The sequence below is a fragment of the Lonchura striata genome, chromosome 1A, assembly GCF_050655825.1.
Source record: "Lonchura striata isolate lonStrDom1 chromosome 1A, ASM5065582v1, whole genome shotgun sequence".
Taxonomy (NCBI): domain Eukaryota; kingdom Metazoa; phylum Chordata; class Aves; order Passeriformes; family Estrildidae; genus Lonchura; species Lonchura striata.
Window position 1 is genome coordinate 59485290 of NC_140741.1, and position 21742 is coordinate 59507031.

Here is a 21742-nt window from a genome sequence, read left to right on the forward strand (position 1 = left end):
CACTTCTGGTAGAATCTGCTTTTTTTCAGACTTATTATTGACTTAAATAATTTGGAATTATAATTTTAAAACAAAATTGTCATGTATATGATCCTGGTTTGCATTTTGAGATTTAGGCAAGGAGTTTAAGTAGTGGTAAAATAATTTTTGAACTTCATAATGCAGTTTCATGTGGGACATAATGGATGTATAGGATTTTAGAGGGAAATCCTATACCCACAAGGATTTAATATATGGAACAATAAAGGAGTCTTTCCAGGGAGATCCAACTATAGGTACAGTAAATTGTCTCTTGTTCAGAAATCCACCCCAAGTGTAGAAAAATTTTCTACTATTTGAATCAGTTTCAATGGATTTTGCAGTGTGTGTTTGCTTCTGAAAAGCTGAAGTGCAATGCAGCCAGACTCCTTACCCTGCTCTTGACACCCAGATCCAGAGGAGCTGCAGGGACACTTCACAGGTTGCAGATTAGAGGAGAAAAGCACTGGCTTGTGGATGTCTGCCCACTTTGGCTAACTTGTGTTGTGTTGAGATAATTTATTTGAGTGGTGTTTCCCAGAGGCAATGAACACAGAGACAGTCTACATTGCTGTTGGTTTCATCATCAACTTGAACAAAACTTCTTCACTAATGCCATGGTCATACTAAACAGCACAAAGCTGTGTCAGTAGCAGGATGATGACAAAATCCTCCTAATGTATCAGTAGATGCAGGAAGATAATTGTAAGTATGAGCTACCTTTTCACCAAAATGCATTGTTGGTAGATTTCTTTAGATCAATTTCTCATTACAGTATTTGATCAGTATTTGAAACTTTAGCGAATCACTGAGGTTCTCCTTAATTATTTAATGGCTCATTTATTTTAATTTTTTTCTGGAGAGATACAGAAAATGAGGTATGAGGCTGATCTCAGCATAGCATATCTGGTAGATGGGAACCTTCTGTGTGATTCTGCCAATATTTTGTTATTTGAGTTTTGGTCAAATCACTTGGGCCTTACTACAGCTTTGCTGATTAGGCTCAGTGACAACCACTGCTATAGCTGCACCAGATCCATATAGGAATGAGAAGCACAGGTGGGAGAGGTGCAGCTTTTCTTGTTCTTCTTGTGTGGAACCACAAGAAGAACACATTCACCACACATTAGTGGTGAATGCTACACTGATGACTGGAGCACAGACAAGTCTGTCCTTCATGTCTTACCTTCTTGTGTGTAAAATAAAATTTATTGTGTAGGAGAGGTTTGAAGGGTGGATCAGCCAAAGTTTGAAAATAGAAGATAAATGTCTAAATTGGGAGTTGTAAATTTCCATTGAAAAAACTTGGTTCTAAATTGTGTGGGAAATAGCACAAGTTTGCTTAATTTAATTATCTGCCTACAGGCATGTTTATCAGTAATAGCAGTACCTGATCAGAACTTAGCATCTGCAGTGGGCTATGGGAACAAGAGTCAGAAGAAGGTCACTGATGATGCAGCAATATGTAGTGTGCAGATTCAGCACTGGATGCTGCACTGAGCACAATCCTTGAATAAAACTGGAGTTGATCACCTTACTTTTAGGGCATTTTTACTTACATTTGCAAGTGAGTTAGAGAAATGCTCTGCCATGCTGTCAAACCAATGACATCCAAGACTTCCTTATAAAAAGAAATTGAAGGTCGCTTCTTAAGATCAGCAGGTTTATCTCTAATCCAGTGCAGTAAACTAAATTGTCTGTGTATTTTGCAAGAACAGCAGAAGTTTCAGAAGAGCTGCAAGTGTAGTGTCTCATCCATTACTACAATAATTCACATTTGAGAGAATCATAAGGAAAGGCCACAAGATTTTAATTATGTCTTAAAACTAATTAACTTTGAGAAAATGTGGTTTTGTTTTGACTTTCAACTTAATGTCTGAGTTGTTCTTACAAGTTCACTCAGTCAGGTGGTGCTCATGTCCATATTGCTGCTAAGACCTCCATTACTACACTATTCTTGCTGAGGAAGATATTTAAAGCTCTGTCTTCATCATACTGTTTTATTATGGAGAATATATCCAGGGCCATGTGTAAAACAAGTCTTTTACAGCTGAAGCCTATTGCTAAATTGTAAATGGATTCCTGTCTTTATAAGGGGAAATATTCAAAGTATTAGTCTCGATTTTCTCAAATGCTGTTCTTTGCTTGGAAGAAGGGTAAAAATAGTCAGAGCAACAGTTCCCAGTTCTTGTAGTACCATCTTGATACCTGACTTAGCAAATGCATCTTCTTGGTCAGCAGCAGCAAAGTGCAAGCAAGGATTTCTGCCTTCTGCTTTAACCCACTGCCTCTGCCCACTCTGCAGGGCACAGCACCCACTACTTTCCTGCCTGCTCAGTGTTCCCCTCCATCACTACTGATCTCCATTTGGCAGCCAGCACCTAGTTATGTCCTATTTGTACTTTTCAGATGATGTAGTGGTGAAAGAACTGATTTATAATTAGTTTGGTCAAGACCACTTCAAAGCCTGGCATTTCTGTTAGTTGATATTTGGCATTTCTGGTTGACAGCGCCAATGACAGGGCTCTATTCCACAGGGAAGTGCTGCTACCCTAGGGGATAATTCAGAACATTTCTTATTCATTCCCAAAGTCAATTAAAAATTAAATTCAGGACTCTTATCAGTGCATGAACACACACAAAAATAAAATCGCTTAGAAAGTGGCACAGTTAGCTGCTAGCTGATTTCTCTTTATATACTTACAAGGCTAAGCAAACAAAGGAACACATCTTCAGCTTTTAGTTGAGTATAGCACATGTGATAAACATATGTTTCAGGTTTGGATAACAGTTGGTGATTTTTGTATTCATCTTTCTGAAGCCTTGCTTGCTGATCAGCAAAGAAACACTGGCAAAATTTCCAAACAAAGCATCTTCCCTGGGAAGTGATTTGTCTTGTGTCAAACACTGACAAGGCATCAAGGAAAGGGAGTTATGGGCAGTAAAGTAAGGAAGAATTTACTCAGTTATTCTTTAAATGTTTTTCCCCCCACATATAGTTGCAGCAAAAAAAAAAAAAAAAAAAAAAAAACCACACCAAAAAACCCCAAAAAACCAAAAACAAACAAACAAACAAAAACCTGTGCTGAAGCTCCAGGAAAAATGGTACAAGATTTTTATCCTCCTACTTTTTCTGATTTGGAGGTTTTAATGTGTTATACTATAGGAAAAGATAGTTGGAGATATTATGGCAGTATCTATGAAAGCATCCACAGGGCCAAGACCAGTTTTCTAAGCCAGTCCACAGGAGTGCATAGGCCTAACAGAATAGGTAATTTATCAGCACATGTCCACTGGGTTCAGAATTTTTTTTGGCTTTTTTTGCTGCTTGATTGTGCATTGAAGGCTACGCAAGGCTGAAGGTCACCTTTCTAGTAGTAGAAGAGAAATAAACGGAAAGTTTTTATTCTGCTGCAGCCATGTCTTAACCAAGACCTGAAGAGCTGCATGGATACTGGTATGTCTCAAGAACTTGAACATTGCTCAAGTCAAGCTTTGGTGTTTATGTTGCAGTGCTTAGTCTGTGACAAATTTGATATCACTGAAAACTCTGACAGCAAGAGGAAGCAGAAGAGTGTGAGGAAACCCCATCTATATCCATCTGGATTGTATGGCTCTTCAGAAATGCAAGTCATCTGGTTTGGATGGAGTAAGATAACAACAATCCCTTTTGCTTCACAGGGCATTTGAGCCTGCTTGTAAACTCTGGGAGTAAATTCTGCAAGCACTTGATAAGGTTTCAATTAAGTGTTCATCTTACAGCCAAGCACTAAATTACCTGACTTTCCAGGTCACTAGCTATTTGCTGATTAAGCTCTAATCTCCATTTTGAAAGGATTGCTGTCATTGAAACAGCTGCTGTATCACCCCGCAGCTGATGTAGCACTTCTCCTGTCCCTGTGCTCTGCTCAGCTCCAAGCAGGCAAGCCACAGGAGCAGGTAAAGAGAGAGCAGGAAACATTGCTGGGAAATGAGAATGCATCCTTCCAGCTTTTTAAATTACTGACTCCTCTGTGTTTGGTGAGGTGCAAGGAATTACTTCCATGTAATACAGCTTGTGTTTGCTCCTTAATTATTGCAGCATGCATAAAAACTTTACACAGGCATAAATCTTTAAAAAATCATTTTGCTAAATGAGAAGGCTGTATGCAGTTCTGTCATAGACAGGACAGCTACAGCTGTGCCAGGAAGGCAGAGCTTGTAAGATATTAATGCAGGAGAACACTTAATGAAAAAAGGAGTCAGCACCACTGGGAAACAAACCATATGTGGAGCACTGTCCAGTGCAAATAGAATAAAACTACTAATTAGACAGAAAATACCATTTTCTTCCTCTGATTCTGCACATTTTCAGTAATCCCAGGGATTGCTTAGGGTAATGATAATTTAATACACAGCAGTGCAGTTACAGAACATCTCTTTACCTTCAAAAACCGTGGTGCTGATGGAAAAATTGAGATTATCAAATCAGTACTGTAGATTAAGCAAATCTGTGAATACTACAAAGTGGAGCAGAAACTGCTAAATCAGACTATTTATTCATCTACATCATTGTGGTTGGCAATGGACTGCTCTTAACGTTATAAAGAAGAGTGAAGCTTCTTCAGAATAAATTATGGTTATAAAAAGGTTGTATGATTAGCATCATACTATGGCAATACCTAAGAAAATTAGGCCTTTTTTACTCTTTGAGAGAAATAGTTTATTTCTCTGAAAGACAAGTTCTATTATCCCATGTGGCTTTCATTGTCAGAACTTGGAAAATTGCTAACACATTGATCCAGGACACATAGGAATCATTTTGTTCTGTTGCCATTGTTGGTGCTTGTTTCTCAGAATATTGTCCATGTAATGGATTTAAAATGAGCCAAAACCCTGTTATTGATCCAGTGGCTTCAGGTCAGCAGTTCTTAATGTCAGAAGGGCAGGAATCAAGACCGAGGAAGTAGGAAAATATAACAGAGCTCATATGAACTGTCCCATATTTTCATAAGCTTGAAGAACTCTCTTTTACCTGGAGTCTTAGCCCTGGGATATTTCCTTCTTGCTACCTTGCACTGAACTGCAAATGGAAACCTACAAGCTCCTGAGTGAGAGACAAAGGGGGTATTTCTTTCCCTCTGAAAATCAGCCACGAGGTGGGATGTGACCCCTCTCTCCCCATCATCCTTGCAGAGAGCCAGGAAAATGGGGAGACAGTAATTTATCAGTAGGAACTCAGAATAAGTACTTCTATGTGGGAAGTTATTTTTGAAAGAGTTGCTGTCCCTTGGTAGAAGAGCTCCCACAATGTGTGTTTGGGGAAATAAGTGATCATAAAGTCTGTGGGGGTACTTTTAGAAGTCTTCAGCTGTGAACCTTCAGACTGTGCTGTCTATTATTTTTTGTGTAGTAGCTCTTGGACCCGCAGTCAGTCTTGAATTAGGCATATTGTGGTTGATTTTTCTTGCCATTATATTTATTATGTTAACTTTATTATTTGAGCACCAAAATTGAATGTAGTGCTGTGAACAGAATAAGGTATTCTGTCGCAAGGAACTTGTAGTCTAATTCAGGCACAGTGACGCACAGACATACATAATATGCATGATAAGGATGCAAATTCAAAGTAACAGAGGTGTCTTGGGAAAAATCAGTGCTGCAGGCTAATTTACTACTTCTGAAGAGCTACTAGAGCTACTGCAGAACATAATGAAAACATCAAGCAATTCAAAATATGTCTTTTCCTTCTCTTTTCTCTTTTTTTTTTTTCAAAAATGCTAATTGCTGATGCATCATCAAATGGAAGGACAATGCTGAAAAACAATAGAGAGATAAAAAAATTAGGATCCTCTCTATGTTCCTGTTTTCTGAACTGGAGCCCAGAAAAGAAAATTGAGGATTTCTTTATTTTCTCAACTGGAGTATGCCTTGTGAAATTAGAATTTCATTAAAATAGCAAAAAAAGAAGATGGGTTGAGCCTGGATTACATCCACTATTGATGTAACAAGAGTCCTGTTGGCAATGTACTGTGAGCTTCTCAGAAAATATTGAGTTTCTACTTGGCTTTATGTGCATCTGTAAGATTGAGACATTAGACATTGCTTTTCTTGCTGAGTATACATGCACACTGATAAGGAAATCATCCTAAAAGGTAGAAACCAGGGGTACCCAAAGCAAACAAATCCAAATTTTAATGGGTTTCCCAGTCAAAATGTCTATGGGGATCCACACAGTTACGTGCACAAGCAAAACTCAGGAAGCAATGATCCTATTGATTTTGCTGACAGTCTTTTACTTTGCATGTGGACTCATGTCTAAGCCTTCATTTTGTGCCATTTATGGTGGTTCTTTCTCAGGAGTGTCACCCAACATTTCTTATTGTTTGTGGGTCTAATCACATTTCATTTTAATGTTCAGTGATGACAGGGAAGGAGCTGTCAAAAAGAAGCTTTGTATACCAAACTCATTAATATGCTGTAGCAATTTCGTCACTGATATTGATCCTTCAAACCACACCTGAATCCAGAAGTAGCTATAAGGTCAGGAGAAGCAGAAGAAACACAGCTAAAATGTGTATGGATAGAGAATTTCTCTGCAGATTCTCAAGTGATGGCTGCAAGACCTGACACCATCCCAGACATGCAGTGTGTTCCCAAGGGAACCACCTGGCTTCCCAGGAAATATACGGGTTCCAGTTGAAGAAAAATGTGAAATACAGGACAGTTTTTGAAAGACAATGAGCAAAAATTCAAGTGGAGTTTTGCACACAGACATACAAACACACATGTACCCATGGATTATTTGAACATAGATGCACTAATAAATTTAGTTAATTCCAGGGAATTAACCAAGTATTTCTAGCAAGATCAACTTGTTTATTAGCATTCTGCTAACACTAAAACTGAGAGTCAAGAACTGCTTTAATTCCATTGGTGGGTCTGTGACTGACTCCTGTGGTAGATGAACTATTAGCTTGGCAATGTTTAATTTTTCTACTTTTCTGAATATATTTATTTTCATTTTGCTACATCTATAGGTTGAAAATTATACATTCAACAAAGTTGCATGGAGAGGTCTTCACAGTAGATGTTTCTGGACTGCCCATATTCTTCTAGGGTGACCAAAGGGGTCAACTGAGGTTTGTGTGCATTTAGCAGTGTAAGTAAGCAAGGAACTTTTCTGTCTCTTGTTTTCTTTATAAGGGTAAACCCATTTGAGACTCTAAGATATTCAGTTCCTGTGGGGGCTGAGTCAAATACCTAAGATTGATCAATGCTAAGAACAAAAGCAGTATGTCTTTCTATGGCATCATTTAATGAGGTTGAAGTAATTCTTTGGTGTCTTTTTAAAAATGCGATTACCATAAGTTATTAGAAAGCCCACAAGGTATCTCACCTATTCATATATTCTTATGTTCACATTACATAAGTATTATGTTGTCAGTGAAATACGCCCATCTTTTCTCAGGAGTAAGAATTTTTTATGACTCTTTGGTCAAAAAATGCCAGCTGCCAAATACTGATTTGAAAGTATTCATGTTCATTTGTACTTCCAGCAAAGGGATCACCATCACATCACAGGGTTTTTCTCTCAATGCACTCTAAAATCTATAGGTCAAAGTGGATAAATGTCTATTTTGGTAAATGCCTTAGAAAACATCAGATGTGTCTTTTTTTTTGTTTGATTAAGACAACATTTTAGAAAAACAATGCTCTCAGGTCTGTGTCTTTGGAAATTAAGTAAATTATCTTATTCCCAAAGGAGACAAGCACTAAGAGTTATCCACAGACTCCTGCAAGAGAGAGGTTAACTCTGTAATGAGGGTACCAAAAACCTAGCTTATAGTCTGAAAATAAGTACTCATGCAAATTTAGGCTGAAAAAACTGTGTCCTAAATATTAACAGTTTCTTAAGCAAAAGCAAGACAAAAAAACAACTACTGACTTTAGCAACCAAACAAATACCCATCTGGTTCTTTGCATTGTGTGGGAGCAACATGCTGCAATTTTGCAAACAAAACATCTTTATTATTTAATTAGTCTCAAAAGCTAAGCAATTCAAAGAAATAAACTGAGTCCATGGAAACTAAAAAAAAATAAAAATTAATATCAGCAGGCCTGGTGCTTAAGGGCCTTCTTCATGAGTGTAAAAATGACTGATTTTGTTACCAGCTGTGTACTTTGGTAAATAATGGGCTTGAGCTTGCAATTTCCTCTACATGTGACTATTTTCTTTGCTTTTTTGTTAGCCATGATTACTGATGTGTCTATGAGTCTGCAAGACCAAGCCTATTTAAAAGATTAATGTGATGGGAGATAATGTACAGAATCCTTGCTGCCTGCCACTGTGAATGGAAATTCTGAGTTTCTGCTTTTTGTTATGGTGCCTCTTTTGCTGTGGTCATTGGTCTGTCCTGCTCTATGTATGAAGGTAACGTTCCTGTGGCGAGTTAATATGCTGGAACAGGTTACCCAGGGCCTTATCAGACTTGTAGGTTTTAAGCTGAGAGTCAGTTTCTAAGAAAGAAAAATTTGACTTATGAATGTATGTGGAAAGTCCATGAGACTAGAGGGTCATGGGGTCTTAGGGGAAATGGACCATTGTCTTCAGTGCAAATAGCAAGGTAGGGCTAATACCTACCTGTCTAGTTTGCAGCATGTATTGGGAGAGCAGCAGCAATTCCTCTCACAGATAAGGAATTATTCTGGAAGTATTTTTTCATTTGCTTTGCAACCTTGGTGTCAGTTTCAGGGGTTGGTGTAGCAGATCCATGTTCACAGAAACACAGAATATGCTAAGTTGGAAGGGACCCACAAGGATCATTGAAGTCAACTCTTGGCCCTGCACAGGACCATCCCCTAGGTCAGGATATCATACGGTGTGCCTGAAAATATTGTTCAAACCCTTTCTGAACTCTGTCAGGCTGGTGCTGTGACCACTGCCCTGGGGAGCTGTTCCAGTGCCCAAACGCTCTCTGGGTGAAGAAACTTTATCTAATACCCAACCTAAACCTCCCCTGACACGACTTCAGGTCATTCCCTCAAGTCCTGTCACTGGTCACCATGAAGAATAGTGCCAGCCTTTTCTCTTCCGCTCTTGAGGAAGCTGCAGAGTATGCTCTCAGTCTTCTCCTCTCCAGGCTGAACAGAGCAAGTGACCTCAGCTGCTTCTCATACATCTTCCCCTCAAGGTTCACCATCTTCCTTGCCATCATTTGGATGTTCTCTTCATATTTTTTCTATTGTGACACCCAAAGCTGCACACAGCACTAGAGGTGAGGCCAACCAGAGGGAACAATCTCCTCCCTTGCCCAGCTGGTGATGCTGTGCCTGATGTCCCCAGGACAGGGCTGGCCCTCCTGGCTCCCAGAGCTCATGTTCAGCTTGCCATCAACCAGGACTCCCAGGTCTGTTTCCTTGGCACTGCTTTCCTGTGTCTCGTTCCCCAGTCTGTCTGTACATCCAGTCTGTCTGTCCTATCCCAGTTGCAGAATACAGCACTTCCCCTTGTTGAACTTCATATAGTTGGTGATGCCCAGCCCCCTAAATTGTTGAGGTCTCTCTGCAGGGCCTCCCTGCCCTCGAGGGAGTCAGCTGCTTCTCCCAGTTTTGGATCTGTTTGCTTATAGAAATGAGCTTTGAATGTGCTGGGTTTACTCACCAAACCAGGCTGTAAATTAAGAAGCAGAAAAACCAAAAATACAAATGTGTTTTCTCTTTGGCTGTTCCTGCTGCAAGGTGCTGGAGGCCTAGGCCAGTTGGAAAATGCCTGCTGTATTTTGTACCAAATATTCATTATGTCCTTTGTCCTTGCTCACTCATATTTGAGTGAGCTGACCTGATGCCCAAAGCAGATCTCCAGAAACTGGAGACAAAATCAGCAGTAGTTGGGACAGCACAGAAAATGGAATTTCTTTGTCCCTCTGTAGCAAATGCTATTAGTACTACTTTCTGAAAGTCCTCCTATATGTTAACAAACTACTTTCAGGTCGTGGCTTTGAGGGTCCAAGTGTGGCAGCTGCTGTCAGCAAGTGGACTGTGACTCAAGTAGTTGTCCCGCTAGTGAAGGCAGAAACAGGGCTGTTCCCAGGTGCTACAGGACTGTTCCCAGGTGTCCCCCAGGACAAGGTCAGTGCATCAGCTGCTTCTCCTATCGATAGAACCATGGGTTGTAGATTGGGTTTCAACCCTTCCCTATGTTTTTGTTATTCTGTACTGCTCCAAAATACCTTCTCAACTCTATGGTCTTATAGCAATTTACTTTATCTGGATGTTGGACTCAGAAGAAAACCCCAAAATAATAGGAAATTTGGATAAAAAGAGAAAGGGTTGCAGTAAAAATTGCAGGCAATCTACAAATAAACACTAAGAATACTGTGCTATTGTTAATATTGAATATAATACTCAGTGCAGAAGTTCTCCCAGCTGGGAAGACATCTAGATAGCAATCATGGAGGTACTTAAAATGATGTTATTATGAGTAACTTAGCAGCAACTACTGGAAAAGATAAGTTTTTCTTAATGCGTAAGAGATTATTAGATTTTGATACTGCTTATATTCTTTTCAGTACAGTATTTTTGAATGCCAGGTGACCCTACTGTATACTCTGAGTAGATCATGTATTTGTGGCAGGATTGAGGAAAACCAGTAGCAACTTGAATCAGCTGGAAACTGAAATAAATTTTAATATTTATTTAGAGCATTATTATAGTTATTTCTTTGGAACTTAAAGCAGTGGCACCATAATTCAGCAGAGCTCCTTCTCACCTCTACTCAATAGCAAATCAAATTCTGATCCGTGAGGTATGCAAGTATGCTGAAACACAGTGGAAAGAGAGGTATTTCACCACTGTGTTGTCCCTCTGCTCCCTTAACTACAGCAGTAGGGACCTACCTCGCCTTTTTTTTTTTTTTTTTTTTTTTTTTTTTTTCAGTAAGGGCTTCCTGACTGCCCTTTTGGTTTTTCCCTTCTAAAATTTACAACTTGCTTTGGTGAGTAACACAAGGGAGAACAGTGCTTGCAGACAAAGGCCAAAGGTTATAGGGGAGAGAAGCCAAGGAAAGCTTGGCACTGATGATGTTTCTCTTACACCCTCTGCTAGCTGGTCCTTCCATTTCTTTCTCTGATTGCTTAAACTTATAAAGAAAATTCAGGCACTTTTGCACATCTTTTATTTCTCTGCTTTAAAAAAACCCCAGATTTCTTTGTGCAAGTGTAACTGTTGAAAAATAGCATTATCTCTCAGAATCTCCAATTTCCATTACCATATATATAATTTTAATTCAAATCTTTATTTTTTTTTTTCTTTAAAGAAATGTGAATAATTAAATGCTATATTCTTAGCCTATCACAAAGGTTAAACTGTTAAACTATCACTGCTGTTAAACTGTAAGTCTGTTGTTTCTTTCTTGTCTGGCAAATGATTCATCTACTCATTCATTCTTTTTTTCCCATTCACCTTCAGTTTGGCTCCCCCAAACTCCCACACCAAGGAGTTATCCATGATCAATATAAGGCATACAAGGTTCATAATATACTGGCTATACTGCAATTCATTCATGAAGACTTTTGACAACAGGGCTGAGTATCAGCCAAGTATACATCTCCTGAAAGAATATTTTCTGTATTATTTTCTATGAATTGACACAAAAGAGTTTGTTCTTCTATAAGCTGTTCCAAGGAAATAATTGGAAATACTCAGAAATTATTAAATTATTCATTGTGAATGGCCAAAGAAAACATTTATAGGGTTTTGACAAAGTCCTGAAACCTTGTAATTATAGTAGTAATTTTTTTTCATTACATGGGCCATGTACTGCAGGGAGCACATATATCTTCCTGGGAGGAACAAGAATTTATTCCCTCAGGCAGCTTGGCTGTAGATAAATAGAAGGTTACATATAACATTTCAGAAGGCAAGCAGAATCCAATTTAGTTAGTGAGAAGTAAAATAGATAAATAGAGAAGACCATTATCTTTTTGGCAATAGATATGTGTAATTTTAAGTTAATATAAGTAATGAGGATAGAAGCTATGCAAAACCAGGCACTTTCAGATCATAGAATGAAAATGTTTGGTGGAAAAGATTAATGCAAAATATCTAAGCTAATCCAACATTAGGAAAATTCAGGTCAAACCTGGGATTAGTGCTTTTTGTTCTCTACTGATAACCTTGATGTTTCCATGTTTACCTTCCTCACTCTCATACAGTTACTTAAGCCCCCTATTCTTTATGTAAAAAAACCCAAACCGTGCCTCTTACAGCTCCTATCTCTTCTGTTAGGAGCGAAAGAACAGTGCTAGCCTGGTGCCTTGAAAAGCTGCAGATGAGTGTCAGAGATGGCACTGAACAGCTGTTTCTCTGGGCAAAACTCATCTGTGCATCTGTGAGCAGTTGGGCTTTTTGTTATTTGATATGTGAGTGGCAGCAGCAAAGTGACGGTGAAGGAAGAGGGCAGATTACATAAAAAAATCCCTCCGATTTTTTCTGACAGATATTTTTGCCTCTCTGAAGCATCTGCTAAAATGTTTAGGTTTTTTTTATACCATTTTAGAAATGTTGTTTTGCTCATATTAACAAGATCTTAAGATAAATTCTGTTGAATTATTTTTGAGAATCTTTTCTTTGCAGCAAATTTTTGGTTTGTAACAAATGCTTTTTGACAGGTTGGTATGTCTTTGCTGCTTTGATGAAAAACTATTCATGCTTTGCTAAAACACCAAACCTTAAAAATCAGGATTAATTCATAGGCAAAGGAAAAGTTATAAAATTGTGGTTTGAGAGAGGAATAAGAGGCAAAAAGCAAACATTTCAGAATTTATTTGCCCAAAACTAAATGACAGCATATGTAGTTTTATGTTGATTTAAATAATTTGCAAATTTATGTCTAATTCAGCAGTTAGAGCCTCATGAAAAAAATAGAAAATAATTTGGGAAATTGCAGTTTTTTGAGATCTTGTTTCAACAGAAGTGAGGCCCTTCAGCCTGTCCCAATTCACCTCAGCAGCACAATGTTGCTGTATTCTCTAACAGAACAAATATAATTTCTAAACTCTTCCCTCCCCCACATCCCAAATTCTGGTGCTCACAAAGTAAGGTTACATTGGAGGGCAATTCAATATTCAAAGGAAACACCTCTGTAAAATTCCAGAGTCTCAATATTCTGGCACTTCCAAGGTAAGGGCTATAGGTCAGATTTGTATGTAAATTAAGTAAAGACTGAGCAAAGCACTTCTAAGCCAGGCTAAAATGTCTTTTAGATATTTCAAACAAAGTTGTTTCCAAGCGTGGAGTCCTAGTAGAAAGTGAGTACATTTTAGGAACTCAGAGAAAGCCACTTTCAAAGGCAGAAAGAAGAGAAAGAGAGACGGGCTTAAAAAGAGCTGTTAGTGTAATGAGAGGGAAAGCACAATACTGCCAAGGAGGCTTGCTTGTTCTACTGTTCACGCTAATTTGATCTTAATATGTTAAAGAATTATTGATCCATCGATAGTGTATAGGACTGTTATAGTGGTAAAGGAAAATAAAAAAGGGAAGGGGGAAATAAATAGCACCTTTGTGAAGGAAGAAAAAGTGAACCCTGGAATTTGTTAACTAGTTAGTTTGGGATTAATCCCTGAAAAGAAAAAACAGGAAAAGTTACTGAGCAAGTAAGCTCAAGAAGGTATCAAGGAGATGAGCAGCAATCTTTAGATCATGTCAAGAAGAAATTTCATGGAAGCCATCTGATTTTCTCATGTGAGAGAGCATCATGTTTACTGGATATGGGAGAAATAATAGTTGACATATTTCTTGGCTCAGTAGCAGTTTTCACAGAGTCTTTTATGACACTCATTTGCAAACTACTAAAGCCTGATGCTCATGAAACTCTTACAAAGTGTAATATTGTACTAGAATGTTCTGGAAAAGAACAGGCACAGAACAGATGTCAAGCCAGTTGTCCTGAAATGCTGTGCAGCACAGAACTTTTCACAGAGGTCACCTGGAGTTTGGTGCTATACAATTACTGATAGAACATCACAATCTATGGCATATGTAATATGATATTCCATTATAAGTTTTATATCTATTCAATTCTAAGTATATTTACACATTATACAAACATGTTATATATGCTGCAGGAATGTTGAAGGGCAGGAGTCAAACCCAAATAGCCATGATAAACTAAAAAATTTGTCTGGAAAAATATTGGATACTATTCATCTGGGATGACAACATTTAGGTACAAAAAAAAAATCAGCTGCAAGTGTGGAGGATGGGGAACAAGAAGTGGCTGCTTTCTGGAAAAAGATCTGGGGGTGGGGGAGTTACAGTGATACAAAAACTGAGTATGAGCCAATAATGTTGTACTGCTGCAAACAGGCAACATGCTGGGGTGTAGGAGGAGGAGAGCTGTGTGGAAGATACCTGGAGAAATCCTCCTTCTGTTGCTGGCACACAGAAGATCTCAGTTGTAGTATTTTGCCTAGTTTAAGGCAGTTCCCTTCTAGGAGGAGGTGGAAAAGCCAATGGAAGAAATTTTGGGAGAGAGCAGCGAGAGCAGCTGAAAAACAAGGTGTGCAGGAATTCAGCCAAGGAGCTCCATCTGGCAGAGTCGAGACTGAGAGAGAGTGTGTTTGTCCTTTCTGTAATGCTACACCAAAGGTGGTGGCAGACAGGAAAGGAGTAGTCTGATCTCTCTGTCCACAGCGAGTAGCTCGAGGAGAAGACACCTTAACCTGCAGTAAAGGAGCTTCAGACATGAAGGAAAACTTTCTAATTGTGAGGAGAGTGAGATGCTAGAGGAGAGTGCCTGGGAACAGGCAGGGGCCTGGGAGGTCTCTAGGGTGGGTTAAAGTAGCTGCATGAGTTTGGTCTCTCAATAGAGAAGGTAGAGGAGAGGCTGGGTGACCTTGCAAGCTCCTTTCCTCCCTGTTTCCTGTGCTGCTCTGGCTCTATCTGGCAAAGCAGGGTTTGTGTTTCCCTGAAAAGCTGTCACCTGCTTAACTCCACAGCAAGACAGCTCAACACAATCATCACCCACCTGGTGCTGTTGGGGCACCATTACAGCACCAGATTTTGGGCACCATTTTAATATCATTATAGGTATTACCTGCTGCTGTTAAACAAACAAGGTCTCAGAGTATCTTTTATGATGCTGCAGAGCAGCTTTACGTCAGACTAGACTCTGACCTTTTGGATCCTGGCAAGCTGTCAGGCTCTGAGCTAGGTGTGCTTTCATGCCTGTGGTCCTTGTGATGCTTTGTGTCTGCTGGGATTAGTACTCTAACACCTGCTAATGTGTCAAGTTTGCAAGGTATGAGGCTTCTTTAAGGTGCATGTGTCCAGGTAGTGCTTTAAAAGAATCCCAGTTACTATGTAACCTCATTTCACATAATGAGTTTGATCTTTCTTATGTATTACTTTTTAAACATCCCTTGCAAAACAGCTGTGGCTCAGAAATTGTGTCTTCCTGAGAGGTTACAGTGGAACATCTCTGTGAGAGTTTGGCTGCACCTGCAGTCACTCACCTGCTGTCACTACAGCACTGTACAACAATCTGCTGTCTTTTGACCAAATATCACTCAATGTTTCAAAGTGCTTGCATGGTATGGAGTGGTCACATTTTCACTGATAATTTCTAAAAGATCCAATAAAAGCTGGTGACAGTTCAGTAAAACTGAACAAATTTAAGTAAAATTATTAGCAATGCTTATGGTGCTTTAAACAAGAAAAGGGATGGATTCTCAGGGTATAAGGTGGAAAATGACATAAAACTCCTTGCAAGGAACCTCTGATGGCATTTTAATTAAGGTCTGTATTGACAACAAAAGGGTTAGTTCACTTGGAATCTTTTATCTGTCTTCAGCTTTTGTATAGGCTCAGTATCGTCTATTACCTCTGCCTTGCTATTGTGAATCTGAAGAAAAGTTTTACAACATGTGTAAAATTGGATAAGCAATGCACTGAGATTTTTAAGAACTGTATAGCAAAATCATTCTAGAGGCATCCCAGGTGGTAATTATGTAGTCAAAAATCACTCCACTCAAATTAAAATGAATCTTACTCTGTGAAGCAACTTATGAGTGAAGAAGGCTCCATTAGTTCATTGTGTTTCATAGCCTAGAGGTAACAGAATTTTTCAAAAGGAAATTTGAACTTTGTTGCAAAGGACTTGGGAATAGTAATTTTTACTCTCTTAGAAGGAAATACAATAGTGCTAGAGAAAAATATGTGTTCAAGAAAGTATGTAATGTAAAATATTCTTTTTTGTCAGATTTCTTACTACAAAATGAGTGGCTTTTTATCTGATTTCAAGTCCTACATTTGTAGGAAGGCTCCTAATTTTGGCAAGAGACCCATCTTGCACATCTCTTAACCCTACTTCCCTCCCTGATTTATCTTGGTCTATATATTTTTATTAGCTTATGTCAACTTATTTATACACTGCATAATTTTCAGCCTTGAAATTACTTTTGTTGTAGTCAGTTGCTCAAAAGTTCTATGTTGAATGAACCCATGTCATTAGAAAAGGTCTGCTTTGCCAAGGGCCATGCAAGTTAATAACCTTATGAGTAACCTTCAGCTCTGGGATGCTCTGCAGTTTTGTTTGGAAGTGTTGCTCTACCTTCCTTGTCATTATTTTTGCAACTTTGTTTTGAAACAGATTACCCTGAGGTAACTGTGCAGTGTTCTAAATTTTACTGGAGCCTGGCAGATCTTCCTTCTTGCCACAGTGTTCCCTAAATCAGGAATGTTAATTTTAATTAATTTTAATGTTAGGTGTAGAATATCATTGTGACTCTATTTTGTAGAGATAGGAAGTATGACTGCTGCTGTAGTAATACTTATGATGACTGATGACTTGGTACATAAATATATATATACATGGGTTTTTTTCAAAGGTGTGTAAGAGTATATACACAGAAGGAGAGGAGCAGAAAAATCCTTGTTCTGCAGATTCACTTTGGTTTTGTTTTCTGATTAATTTCTCATGGGTAGGACAGAGACTTTTAATAGATGAATTTTATCTCTAGGCTGGTTTATTGTTGGTTTGGCTTTGGGGTGAGTTGTTTATTTGTTGGCTGGGTTGCAGGGGAGGGGGTATTTAGCATGCTTCTTTATTTTTTTCATTTATTTTTATTTTTATTATATATATTTATATTTTTATTTTTTTCATTTAAAGAAAGGTCAGTTTTCTCTGGAAACCAAGCAGCCTGAGGTAGAAATATGTTGTGTATGGATATGTTGTGTATAAGGTAGAAATATGTTGTGTACCTAAGAATTTTCCTGCATATAAGGAGAGGAGTGAGCCACAAAGGCTTCAGAACAGATTTGTCCTCTGTTATACTCATCCCAGAAGTGCTATTTCCCAGCTGTTAAAGGAGAAGCAGGCATCTGCTTTCATTAAATATTATACCTAAATAATACTCAGCATACTGAAATATTTGCGAATAACACAAAGTTTAGCACCTACTAGAAATGTTTTTTTTTCCAAATTCTGATATTAAAATGTAGTTAATAGATACTTTTACTGAGGGCAATTATATGAGGATGTTTTTGTTCTTTTTGGGAGTAAATTGCTTTTACTATGAAATTTATATTCATGTTTTGGCATTTAGGTGTTGTTTGTATCTGGATGTAAGATTTGAAACAGTGAGTTAAATCCACAGCATATTTCAGAGCTACTTTCCCAATGACAGCTTCATTTCCAGCACAATCTAAAAACCTTCCTATAATTATATGATGTCCTGTAAATAAGCTGTCTCCAGAAGGCTTTAGAGAATTAAATAACCGAGGCAATATACATCACAAAAAATAGTGCTGCAAAGACATTTTACTGCACTTGAACAAAGGCAACCAGATTAATTAAAAGATCAAAGATAGAGGAAATGGAGGAATGTACATTTTAAGGGATCTGAAATGAGACAGAGAACAAGTGAAATGAAAGACTTTTTTTGAAAGAAGAAAAATTGTTGAGTGATAGATAAGGCTGGGTGGCAAAAGGGTATCAGGCTCCCAAGAGGCAGAGCTGCCCGGGAAGCCAAAGTAGCCCCAGAGACCATGCAGTGAGTCAGAACTGAGCAAAGCCAGGGGCAGAGGGCCAGGAGGACAGGGCTGCTTCCTGGCAGAGGTACCCTGGGCAGTCACTGAGGACTGCAGGAGGGAACAGCCAGTTTTATTTTCTGTGTTTCTGCCCAAGCCCTGGACAGGCAGCCTGTGGGCAAGACAAGGGGACATGAAGCAGAACCATTTCAGGTTGAGATGGCTTCTCAGAAATAAGGTTGCACTCCACCCCTTCATCCCTTGGGCAGAGCAGCAGACTCCAGCTCTCCCCGATTTGGAGCTGATTTGGCCCTCTGTTGTCTTGGCCCAAGGTCACAACACTGATGGCATCAGCCTGAATCAGGGCTGCCCCTCCCTGTCAGCAAGGTGCTTGCTGCATGTGATGACATGATTCTTCTGGGTAGTGAAACCTCCAGGAAAACACTGCCAAGTTCACATTTTAAACATGTCATTTGATACTGAGCTGGCTAACAGGACGTGTCATTGACAAGAGCAGAGCCTCTCTGGCAAACAGGGACACTTGCTTTTGTGGGCACTTGTCAGTGATTTAATACTTTCTTTTTTCCTTGTAAAAACTACAGGTCAAGATTATTACAACATCAGCATGAGGTATGTTAGTATGAAACCATAAATGTCTGCATTCAGAGAAAATTATAGCATGTCAGCAGCGCTGCATCATCTGTTACAATGTGACATTTCTTATGGTGTGACTGCTGAGGAAAAATGATTCTTTGAGAGTGAAAAACTATTAATAGGCTCCCAAACAAGTCTCTTACTAAAACATACATAGTAATTGGCAGGGACCTTTCCTTCTTTTTCTTTGCATTTTCCCTCTGTTTCTGGGAAGGGGGTCTGCCCCTCTCAGCTTTGAAGATGGGAGATTTTCATAGGTAGATGTGTAAGACAAATCATCACCTTTACTGTTGTTTCTTCATGTGCTGTTTCCTAAGTTGCCTGGCAGTGATTTCTCATGATTACAGGTAACCTGGTGAAAAGAATCTGTGGTGAATGGATTCTACATCTGTTCTTACCTTTACTTCAATGAGTATAGTAATACTAATAATAATTTTAATATTTAATATGAAAATGTTTATTCTTGCTCTCTCTGACACTATGATTGCAGGCTCCAGAACTGGTAGATACATGACTGAATTTTAGAGGTTACATGCTTTCTATTGTCTTTGATAAATCATTAACAAATATAAAAGCAGGAAAGGAGGATTTTTCTTTTACTAAAAACCTGGGGAGAAAAAATAAGAACCAGAGAGAACTAAGAATGACTAATTACAGAAGTAGAATACAGCAGGGGAAAATTTAAGCTCACTTTTCTTTTAATAACTTCAAAATTCCTTGTCTTGTCTATGTAGAAGTAACGTTCTCATCTTTCCCAGCAAGGAAAAGAAAATCACCATTGTTTGTGAGTCATATAACAGTGTGCCCCTGAATTAGCTGTTTGCAGAGGTGTTGGATGCATAGCTGCAGTGCCATCCACTGAGATATACATAGACTGATCAGTCTTCAATCTACTTTTTATATAAGATCTATTTCTCCCTTCTAGTGGTATGCAGGTTGCTACAGGTTTCTATTTTCATTTTTGTCTTTGCTGAATGGGTGTTTTTTTGGTTTTTTTTTGAAAATGTTTACTTTTTTGAGGCCAGAGGTGGCTAATGCTTCACAGATAAACCCAGACAAAATGCTAGGTTTCAAATTCCTCTAAGTTCTTAACAATCTACCACTTCTAGTTCACTTTTCTGAGATAGTAAAATTCCGTCTATCATCTTAAAGATTCTCTGCTGCATTGCATGGAGTTGGGCAGCCTCCCATTGGCCCTCCATGGGGCTGAATTAGAGAACATCCAAAGGAGGGCAAGAAAGATAGTGAAAAGCATTGAGAGGAAGGTGTATGTGGAATGGCTGAGGTCACTTGTTCTGTTCAGCCTGGAGGAGACTGGGGGAAAACCTCATTGAAGTAACAACGTCTTGTGATGGGAAGAGGAGGGGCAGACACTGATCTCTACTCTGCAGTGACCAGTGATAGGACACAAGGGAATGACCTGAAGGTGTGTCAGGGGAAGTTTAGGTTGGCTATTGGAAAACAGCTCTGTTTACACATGATATTTCTAGTCAAAGGATCAAAATGCATTTGCATAAGCCAGGTCTTAGACTGTGAAGAAGTCACCTGCTGTGTTACATGCCTTCTGCAAATGAAAGTGAACAGAGCCTCTCTGGTTTTCCTCAGATTGAGGAAGCCCCCCTCTGCTCTGTTCCTCAATTTGCACTGTATGATACCAGCATATCTCATGCCCTAGGGCAGGTAAACTGCTTTACTACTTTGCTTTTCCTTGTCCTTTCTCATGAGATGCTGCTCATCTCAGGATGTCATTCCATAAATCTGCTGGGGCAGTGCTCAAGTCCCCCTCAGACAAAATCCGGTCTTGAGGGGAGGCCTCATTTCTCAGCAGATGGAAGGAAATACAGGATGTAGATTTTGCCCCTTGCAATCTGCATAGGCATGCAGTGAAAATTTTTGAGCACCTGTAAGAGCACTTAATTTTTGCCATTTCCCCAGATTACCTTTAGCCTTCAGCAAGGCATGATAAGTTATTGGCAGAGGCTTAGTCTTTTTCTTCTGTTCCAAGAATTAATGGTGTGGCAATGTAGAAAGTTTATGCTGCTTGGTACTTCTACTGCCATCAATGAGCAAGAAGTTTCAGTTTCTTGTATAAGGCTTTCTGTTTCATCAGGACTGCTATCATGTGTGCTGAGCTAGTGGCTTTGGGCTAAGGCTGCCATGGCTGGCCTCTGTGTCATAGTGGTTCAGTACTGGGTAGTTCATGAGTGAGCTCTCCACTAGTATAAATCATAAAGTAATATGATAGCACTACTGGTTTGCTTAGTTCTTCATTAACTCAGACAAATGTCTGGTGCCAGGTCTTGGACCAATCCCACTGTTCACTGGCATGTGCTAGCTGCCTTGAGCACCCTCAGAGTCTGCCAAGCTATGTGAAAGGTACAGAGGTATAACTGATTTTTATTTGAGCCCTTTTGCCTCATTGGTCTGAGCATTTCCTGGATGACTTGTCTGGAGTCTTTCACATGTCCTCAGATACCTGATGTTTGATGGATAGACAGACCCACCCCCTTGAGGTTCTCAAAATATCTGTAAAGAATTGAATGTAACTTAATGTCACACTCCTGGATTGTCTCTACCTCAGCTCTATTTCTCCTGCAAGTGTCCTTGCTGAAGCTTTGACACTTGGTTCAGTTTACACTTCACCTCTAGACCCTGACTGGTCTTAAAAGAGATTTAAGTCAGCAGTACTTATGAAATCTCTGTCAAATACACTGATGAGCCTCATTGCCTTTCTCAATACGATGGGACTTCTCAATGCCACAGGAAGTGATAATTTTGTCCTAGGGTAAACAGGGTGTTGTGTTTTTGATAGGTTCTAGATATAATTTTTTCATACTAAATAGGAATTTATATTCAAAACTTTGATCTCTAATTTCAGGACTGTGAAGCCTTCTAGCCAGAGGGTCTCCTCCCTGAAAATAGGCTGTTGACTCTCTCAGTAGTTGTGATTGTGTTACTGTCAGACCAGTCTTAATGACTCCTCTGTGGTTAATATAATCAAGTGTTTCAGGAAGCTTGGGCTGCACAGAGAGAAAGCAGAAGACTTATTGCTTGAGCTCTG

General features: G+C 39.1%; 1 protein-coding gene across 15 annotated transcripts in view; it reads left to right on the plus strand.

The window, feature by feature from the left end:
- The window catches only part of ANO4 (anoctamin 4), a 200469-nt gene that overhangs the window by 43643 nt on the left and 135084 nt on the right, over positions 1 to 21742 (plus strand). The window contains exon 1 of one of the 15 annotated variants that reach the window (XM_085568930.1): positions 3071 to 7159. The exons of 13 other annotated variants lie outside the window; for them this stretch is intronic. The gene's annotated coding sequence lies outside the window, so the exon portion shown is untranslated. One more of the 15 variants, XM_085568931.1, reaches the window with a different exon arrangement.